The sequence below is a fragment of the Peromyscus eremicus genome, chromosome 4, assembly GCF_949786415.1.
Source record: "Peromyscus eremicus chromosome 4, PerEre_H2_v1, whole genome shotgun sequence".
NCBI classification, from domain to species: domain Eukaryota; kingdom Metazoa; phylum Chordata; class Mammalia; order Rodentia; family Cricetidae; genus Peromyscus; species Peromyscus eremicus.
Window position 1 is genome coordinate 121,823,884 of NC_081419.1, and position 9,705 is coordinate 121,833,588.

The window sequence follows — 9,705 nt, forward strand, 5'->3', positions numbered from 1 at the left end:
TTTTAAGTCCTGAACACTTAAAATAAGCACTTCTTAAAAGGGAATATTATTTTTAACATAATCTGAATGCCATATGACCCTTCTTAAATTGAAAAATATTATATTGGTATTATTTGATAGCCAGACTATTTCCAAATTTTCTTACTTTACCAATCATGCCACTATACAGGATTTTTTTTGTTTGAATTAAGATTTTTGTTTATAAATATGTGTTGAGGTCTCCTCAACTTCTCTTCCCTCTCTTGTGTGATCGTCCTATTTAAATCACCAAACCTGTGCAGTGTCTAAGTATGTGGAGGCAGGAATAGTATTTGGGTGAAGGTGGAGTGGGTAGTGTTCAGAGTAAACAGCTGGCCAAAGGCCAGGAGAATTGTCACTTTGAAGGCATAAGAACGAAGGTTTCCAGTACACTATGAATGGTACAGGGTACTTCATGTTGCGTCACGTCAGAATTTACACAATACAGTGTCCCAAATCCAGGACAATCAGAGCAGGATTAGGAAACAATAAAGAGATATTTCTAGAAGGTTGGATTTGACACAAAGAAGTTATGAGAATTCCAGAGTACTTTGAGACAGAAGAGAGGCACTTTTAAAAACTTATTCTGAGAGTATGTGGAGAAGGGATTGTGGGTAAATGACAATGGAAACATAAATGCCAGTTAGACACTGCAGACAAATGTACAGGCTCAGGACGTGGTACGGAAGTGTTCTAGGGTCTTGCCAGCGAGGTAGGGGTTTGGGGAATTTAAGAGTATGCTAAATACAAGATGGTTCTAGGCTTTTGAAGGGGCGTCTTGGTGGCTGGTGACAATATTGACTGAAGGAAGGGCAGTAAGACAGAGAAACAGAGCTCCCTGAGTGGAAACCCCACAGCTGCTCACTGATGCTGGCCTCTGGAGACACAGACAGCAGAGAAAGACAGTCCAATTAGATTTTTTTGAAGGACAGTTAGAAACGAATGTGCCCAGCTCAGTCTAGGAGATGGGTGTGGATGTGGGGGCACTCCTCCAACAGTCCACGTGGGCAGGAGCAAAGCTAAGAACCGAAGTTGAGGGAATGACAGAGAGGAAAGTGTCCAAAGATGAATGGACAAGACTTTTGACTGACTGTACAGACAATGGGGGTGGGAACAAGAAGTTGGATAAGTTTCCAGGGTGGCACATGGATGAAGGTGTGAAAAGACATCACCTCAGGAAATCTAAGTTTAAGGAGGTGGGAAAACAAATGTCTTTCTCTTAACCAAGCTGTGCTGTCCTCAAGGCTTGGGCCCAAGGCATTCTGTGGTCCTGTGTGAGATCCCAGGCTAGACCTTTTTAAGAAACATATAACAATGACAAAAAGGTCTCAATGACAAGAACATTGAGGTCCCTGGATGATCTCCCAGTGACAAACCTCATAACTTGCTAAAGTGTTCATGCTTAGTACTTGAAAAACACTGCAAAAGAAGTCCTGTTTCTTGAGAACGAGAGAAGGGTGGGGGAATGAGTAAGATGGAATAAATTGCTTTGGTTTTGTTCATAAACAGTGACTCTAAAAGCAAGGACCAGGGCTGGATGTAATGAAGGCATAGGGTACTTGTCTAACAGGAATGAGGCTCTGAGTTCAACCTCCGGCACCACAAGGTTAAAAGGGAAAGGGGGCAATTTGCAAAGCACTATTTGTGCGTTAACAAATGCAAGGCAGGCGAGATGCTGGACTGAAAGTCTTACCTGTAGACTGCCCACTCTAAGTGGTACCTTGAAGAGACACAGTTGAGTTTCTTGTCGCCTGAGACCAAGTCTAGTTGTTTGTTAGTAACATTAAAATGTCAACACTACAAACATCCACCAGGTATACAAACATAGATTCAGCCACCAATTCAGAGAATGAATTGAATATAAGTTTGTATTCAGTGCCAGGATTTGTTTCCAATTTTCCATATCAATTTCAATTAGCCATGACCAAAAGAGTGTTTTTAATACATGATTCACTAATGTGTTTTTTTTATTCTTACCCCAAATGTCTATCTGGGGAATTAGTCCACTCTAATAAGTGAATAAAGGAAGCAGGTGAACTTCCATTTGTCTCCATTACTTAAGCATTGCTTAGAAATATTTCAAAAGCCATGCTTACACAATGCTGGGTTCTGACTTTAGAAGCTATTGATTTGACAAATCCAAAGAGACTCTCAATCAAGAGGAGCTGCCATGATTTCATAACGTGTCTAAATATTGACCACTGCTCTTCAACTTTAGGGTGTTTCAATCCCAAGATAAGGAAATACCAAGCAAAAAGCCCACAGCCTTCTGACCACAGCACACTGTAGTTTGGGTAACAGTGAAGAGGGGCGTGGAAACCCAACAGCTCACCTGCCCTGACACTGCTCCCAAAAAAGCCTCTTGCATCAGAACACAATTATTAGCTGACTTTTGAAAGCAAAGGAAGAGGAAGGAATGGTCCTAGACCCATAAGATTTGGCCCGCACTAACAGATGGCAGGTGGGGTTACCTAAAGGAATCAGGCATGTACTGAGGTCCTGTCAGAGGTGCATAAACCAGTGGTATCCTTAATAGTGACTAAGTCCTCTTGGTGTTACCATGCTTGCAGATCTCCTAGTCATTTTTCAAATAAGTGGACTACTTAACCATATGCCTTTCTTGCTTCATCTGCAGTAGTTGGGTATATTTAGTATGGCAAGAGGATTTACTCCCTGTTTAAAATCAGGTCCATTGTTGATTCTGGAATTTAGTGGCAGGAAGGTTGTTCACATCAATTTGAATCTGGACATTCATCGTTTGATATGTAGATAGTAGGACAGCACAGGATGGGCAATCATTAGGATTTTAGATCTTGCAATGTCAGTGGTGGGAGTCAAATGATTTACAGATAAGTATTGACTTTACAAGCACTATAACCAAAGAAAGTTTTATATTCCAAGTATTACAAAGAAAGAAAGTTTCTTCAGCTGGGTAGGATGCTAAGATGTTTCTCCCTCCCAGGCCCCATGCACCAACCACATAAATGGTGGAAATAGAAGTTCTGGAGAGCCAACAGGACAGCTGACTGACTCACCCACTCAGACCCTCCCTACTTCTGTGAAGGCTCTCGCTCGTGGCTACTTGTGCTTGTATCCCTTTCTTTGAAGATTTCCTCAGTGGTGTGATATGTCTCCACCCAGAGACCCTACTGGCTGGGAAATCCTGGAGAATTCATACGCCTGGAAGCCGCTCTTGACCAGTCAGTGGGAGTTAGGAAATTGAGTAGTCCATCTCCTTCACTGTTGTAACTCTACACTGGTTTCTTGAGGTCTCAGAATGACTAAGCTGTAGTAGTTTTGGTGACCTGTCCTTTGCTAACAGCTTCCATATCCCACTTTCCCCAGCCCTGACAAGTGTTTCCAGGAATCACAGAGCACTCCCACATACGGCAGCAAGTCAGCAGGTTGCACTTTACATCACCCATCACTAGTCTGCTTCTAGAGAACAACACACTGCAACCTGGTGCCCATTTCTCCTTGGGCAAGGTAAGCAGCCAGGGGAAGGGGTGGACCAGGAAGGCCACAGTGCTTCTGGAGAGCTGGCACTCTAATGAGTTTCCTGAGTTCCAGCTGGGTGAGTCTGACCCACTTCTGCATCCTTTCCAACCCAGCACATCGGCTGCCAGGAGCAGAGAGCATGGGGGTAAACATGACATTTTCCTCACGCTCAGCAAGACAGGAAGTTCATTAAGTTTGGTATAAATCTTTGCCTTTAAAGTGCCAGTTGGTGATTTATTTTCTCCTTCTGTTTAGATTTTTAGAGTGTAGGTGCCAACCTCTGGAATCCAATCCAAAACCCCAAGCGAAGTCCTGTTGATAAATCAACAAAAGCCCTGTTTGCACAATGCAAGCCAGATGCAAATCCTTTATCCTTGAGAGGGAGTCTAATGATCATTTTCCAGTGTTGTAAAAGGTGCCATGGCAAAGCATCTCACTAATTCTCACCTTGGCTTCTAAAAAACATCCTCCGGCTGCCTTTCTTCAAAGAAAATCCACAGATAAATAAAATCTCTAGGAACACCATGGGCTGCAAACACATTTGAGGGGAAAGAAAATTGCAGAGAGAGGGCATACTCCTCGAGCATTTGGGCAACATGATCCGCCAGCCTGAGCTCCTTCATCTGCCTAGGGGCTTTATGAAGGATCCCACAGGAGACCTTCGAGAATTGCTGAGACATTAACCTCTGCTTGCTATTAGCTGCGACTTGAACATGTGACTAACTCCCTTTGATCCCCTATTTCCTTATTTTAGGATTGTCAAAAGGATGAAATGCGTTCATTTGTTTGTCCTCCATGTCTGAAAAGTTGATTTAGCATCTGCAGCGTGTCAGAACTGTCCTGGTCTTGGGGATATACAGGTGAACTGAACAGTGTGGACCAATGGTAAGGGAAGCATTGAAAATGAAGGGATAGAGAAAAGAGCTGCGGCTGTCAGCATGGTGCTAGCCAAACCACACCAGCCCTCGAGTGAGTTGAGTCTTAGTGCTAGGAGCTGAGGCAAGCATCAAAGAGTATTAAGTGGGGCATGGGTAGTACAACTAAATAAGAAGGCAGGAAAGAGCTGGCGATATAAGAGATAAGAGCGCAAGTCACCAGTCAAGAGTTGGCACAGCACACGCATCAAGAAATGGAAGTACTGGCCCCTCTCCTCCTGACCCAGAAGTAAGAGTTACCACCCTGCTCTAAACCTAAGCTCTGAGGCAGAATTACCTGGTAACCGAGAAGCTATCACCTACCACCATGATCCAATTACCCACATGGGGACAAAGATCATTTATTGTTTGCGAGGAGGAAATTGAAAATTAAGTTTTATGAGCTAACATAGAAGAGGCTTCTGTTTGATAAGGATCACTGTAAAAATCGTTACACATTTCATATCAATATAGGTAGGGAAGCACAAAAGAGGTTATAGGTTCCAAAAGCAGCATTATAGGACCAAAGACTGCTCAAAGGATTGAGCAATACTCAAAGACAGAGTATGTCTTTAAAACTTCTTGGCAGTTGGATATATTCAGTTTCAGAGGGGTCTCCATACACATATCACACACACACACACACACACACACACACACACACACACACACACACACGGAAGAGGGAGGAGAAAAAGAGGAAAAGGGAAGGGGAGAGAGAGAGAGGTCTCAATATTCAGCCTTGGCTGGCCTGGTACTTATTATATAAACAAGGTTAGCCTCAACCTCATACCAATCCTCTCACCTCAGCTTTCTGAGCACTGGGATCACAGGTGTGTGCTAAACTCATTTTCTGGTAACTAGAGGAAGTATTTGGTACTATAGGACAGCTAACTAGGTGCAAGTCAGAGTCACAAAAAAAAGATCTTCAATTAAATAAGACTCAAGAGTTGCTGAGGGCCGGACATGGGCTTGTAATGTCGGAATACACAGATATGTAAAGATCAAAGAAGGCGAACAGTTGACTGTGGCTGAGCAGAGATTCCTGCTCTGCTTACGTCTTCAAAGCATACACATTGGACAGAACAAATAGCTGTGTCATCATCAAAGTCTTAAGGAAACAACAACAGAAATGAAGTATTTGTCATGTTCTTAAAACACAAAAATCTCAGAACTACCTTTCAGGTTTTATTTTGCTCTATTCAAATCAATAATGAGGAAGTGATGATCCGTTACTGACTACAAATTTAATAATCTATCACGAAGTAGAACCCTGGGGCTCGAGGTGGCTCAGTGGCTAAAGTGCCGCTGCACATGTGTGAGGACCTGAGTTCAAGGTCCCCTGGCACACATCTGAAAACCTGACATGACAACACACACCTGTTAGCCCACCGTGCTGTGGGGTCAAGACAGGCAGATTCTCAGGGCTCACTAGCCAGCTACACTAACTATGTCAATAAGCTCTAGGTTCAAGGAGAGACCCTGCCCACCCTCCCCTAAAAATGTGGAGCGTAATAGAAGAGGACACTCAATATTTCAACATTGACCTTTGGCCTCTCCACATACGTTGACATAATGTGTGCATGTGCACACACATACACACACACTCATACACATATACACACACATACAAAACTCAATAAAATAGGAAGTAAAATCTGAAAATTGGAAATTTAGAAAATTCCAGACTTCCTGATGTATTAAGACATTATCTGATTTTTATCATGGGAACTGAAAGATTTAGCAGATTAACTGTTAAAAAAAAAAAGCTGTGGAGCAATCATAAGAAGTGTCCAAATGCTACAGAAAATAAACAGTGTATCCTTCAAATAATTCAAACTCTTTGTATTCATATTAAATATTCTTAAATATTCAGACTTACTGGGCTGTATTCTAGAAATGGTCAGCAAGGCAGTTTGTGGTTGATCCCTAGAAAATTTCAAGAATAAGATTTCAAATATAATAGTTCTGACTGAGTTCAGAATGAAGAGGGAGCATCAGGAACCAAGATAATCTCGCTACAAAGAATTCCTTCCTAAAACTGTTGATTTCCTTTTCTACTGTGTTTCCAAAGAGGGAAATCAGAGCTCATAATACAGCCACTGCTACCCACCAGCAAAGGGAGGCCTGCCCTGGGCACTCCAGCTCTCAGATAAACTTGTCATCAAAATGAACCAAGGATGAGTTTCCATCACCTTCCTCCTTGTTTTCAGCCCCCTTTGCTGCTCTGTCTGCCTTGGATTCAGGGTTCCTATGACACAGTGTACAAGTCAATGCATAGTATAGTCCTCCCCACAAAGTATATATTGTGCAGTAAAAAGTCGCCGTCTTGCCGGGCGGTGGTGGCGCACGCCTTTAATCCCAGCACTCGGGAGGCAGAGCCAGGCGGATCTCTGTGAGTTCAAGGCCGGCCTAGGCTACCAAGTGAGTTCCAGGAAAGGCGCAAAGCTACACAGAGAAACCCTGTCTCGAAAAACCAAAAAAAAAAAAAAAAAAAAAAAAAAAAAAAAAAAAAAAAAAAAAGTCGCCGTCTTGTGAGTTACTACACAAATGCCATTTCATATCCTCTCTGTCACTGATAGTTCATGCCACCCTTTCTGTCATGTACAGTAAGTTGCCATCGTGTGGGGGAGAGCAAAGGCCATTGTTTGGAATTAGTTTAGTGATAATCACCCAGTGATTCTGGACTGACAATTCTGGGGGCATGGAAGATCCATGAAGGAGATAAGAGAAAGCAGCCCACTAGCCCTTGAGAAGTGCCTTAGCTTGACAAGGAGACTGACAGGCTCACTTTCACATGGCCATGCTCCTCCAGGGAGCTTCATTCCAACATGGCCCTGGAGAAGCTCAGAAACACAGCCTTACATCATCTGTACTATATGTACACTTGGTCAGACTGTGTAAACTTTGACATGTGGGTGTCAATCTTTCTCATATTTGCAGATGGCTTTATCAGAGCGTGATTAGTTTCCAGAACAAATTTGAGCAAAAGAAAACATTACCTACAGTATGTAAGCCAACAGACCAGCTAGTTTTCAGATTTGTCTATTTACATGGGCACTAGATGTTTTGCTAAAGCTCTCTAAAACTGATGGTAATTGCACAGTGCCAGTGTGTTAGTGGAAGCTGATGAATTGTAAAGGTTTTATAAACAACCAGGGTGGATTTGGCCACAGCCTTCCTAGTAATGTTTGTTAATCTCCCTGAGCAAGTGTGCCCCTAACACAATGTAAATACGCCAGAATTTGGAGGTGTCAATAGTGTAACTTTTACTGTTTGTAAAATCATTCTTTGATATCATCAGTAAGTTTACTGAATGTCCCATGGCCAAATATAATAAAACCTTAAGTAAGCGCTTACAGAGAAATAAGGGAAAACATGTGTTTTATTTTTACCCAATGCATGTTTGTTAAAGGATCGCCGTAGACTGATAAATACAGCCTGTGTGGAGGTTTCTGTCTGGCTTCCAGGGAAGTGAATTTATTCTGGGCTGAAAAGGGAAAGGATCTATGTGAAATTATTAAATGGCCAAGTTTCCATATTTGACTGAAGATTCTAGCACTTCCAGAGAAAAATCTTTATTCATTTAAAATTACCTGTCAATTCAAAACACCTTTAAGATTTATTTCAAGTAGAATTGAGGATGCACATGCCGCTGGTGAGAGCTGTGTTCAGGCATAGAAATTCCTGCACACACACCTGCCTATGGGTGTGGATGCAATAGGAACGATGTCAAAAGCTAGCTAATGAGTCTCCCATTGTGTCTGCGCTCCCTTGTTAACCACTAGAGGGCTTGTCTGTTTCCAGTAGACAGACAATAGAGAAACATGGTTTCAAGTATCCGAGAAAAATATCTGAAAGCTTCCTTTTGTTATGTTTCCCTTTCCTCCCTGGTTCCCTTTTTTTTTTTTTTTCTTGGAAAAAAAAAAAACTCATGGTCACCCCTGTTTTGATGACACCTGTGAAAATTTTGGGAACCTGCCAGACTCCTCTACCCCAAACCTCTGACAAGACTAGAGCCCTGAAGGTTAACAGGCAGCCGGCCCCCAGGACTACAATATTGATGGCAGAGAAAATGAAATGGTGGTGACATTTTAAAAGAGGAATTTGTGAACCACAGATCAGCATGGCCGGCAGCACATAAAATCAATACAAATAACTGAAACCTTAATACCTTGATCCGGGGAAGAGGCTAGCTTTATCAGGCAGTGGGAGGGGGGCAGCAGGAGGGCCATCTGCTATTGACTGGCTTAGGAGATGCGTTAAGCCAACTACAATTATGGCTGAGGTGTTTTGTTTGTTTGTTTGTTGTTTGTGTGCCTTCAGAGACATCCTGCTCCTGCCACATTGATCTAGCAAAAACAAGACAGGCTTCCACGTTTTGCAAATCAAGTTCTGCATTTGAATGTGTTAACACAGATCATGTGGCCTTCTCCTAGTATGGTGTCTAAATGCCAAAAGCCAGTCTCCCGCATTGTGAACTCGTGCGTACTGCTCTCATGGTTCACTGCGAGAAGGAAAAGTCATTTTCTCTTCATTGTTGTCTGAAACTTCTCTGTGGGTAATTAAGTTTGTGCAGCTAGCCAAAAAAAAAAAAAAAAAAAAAAAAAAAAAAAAAAAAAAAAAGTCAAGGAGAGTTCAGACCTGATATTATAAAAGGGTGAATGCAGCGACGGTAATATGAAACTTTTTGCACAATTGTATCAAAAAAAAAAAAAAAGAATAAACTGAGAAATTTGTTGTCAGTTTAATGTGAAAAAGATAGGTTAAAGATACTATGCTTTCTGTTTCACGAGCGTGTGCATGTGTGCATGCGTGCATGTGTGTGTGTGTGTTCCCTTTTGGTAAGTCGTGGCAAAAAATGTGCAGACTACAGGAAAAGTAACATTTTCAAAAAAGTACAGTGCTTGGAACACACTTTTAGCCAGTTTTCCTATGGGCAGCCCTCGCCAGGCAGGTTTGATTCAGAAGACGTTAAGACCAGTTACCACCAGATATAGCAGTATGGAGGTCTAATATCAGACCAGAAAATTGTCTTCTCTGAAATCATGCAACCTCATGATTCTAGAAAGATGTATAAGTAACCATAAGTAACCAAGCTACTTTGTTTACAACTCACAAAGACTTGGCGGACCAGACCTAGGGCAATCTTTAAAGAGCTGGGAAGCAAATCTCTGAAAAAATATTGAAAATAACAAGAAACTTTGGGGTTTTTTATTTTATTTTATTTTCTTAGTCCACCATCCAGTGAGTAAAGGGATAGGAAATAATGGAC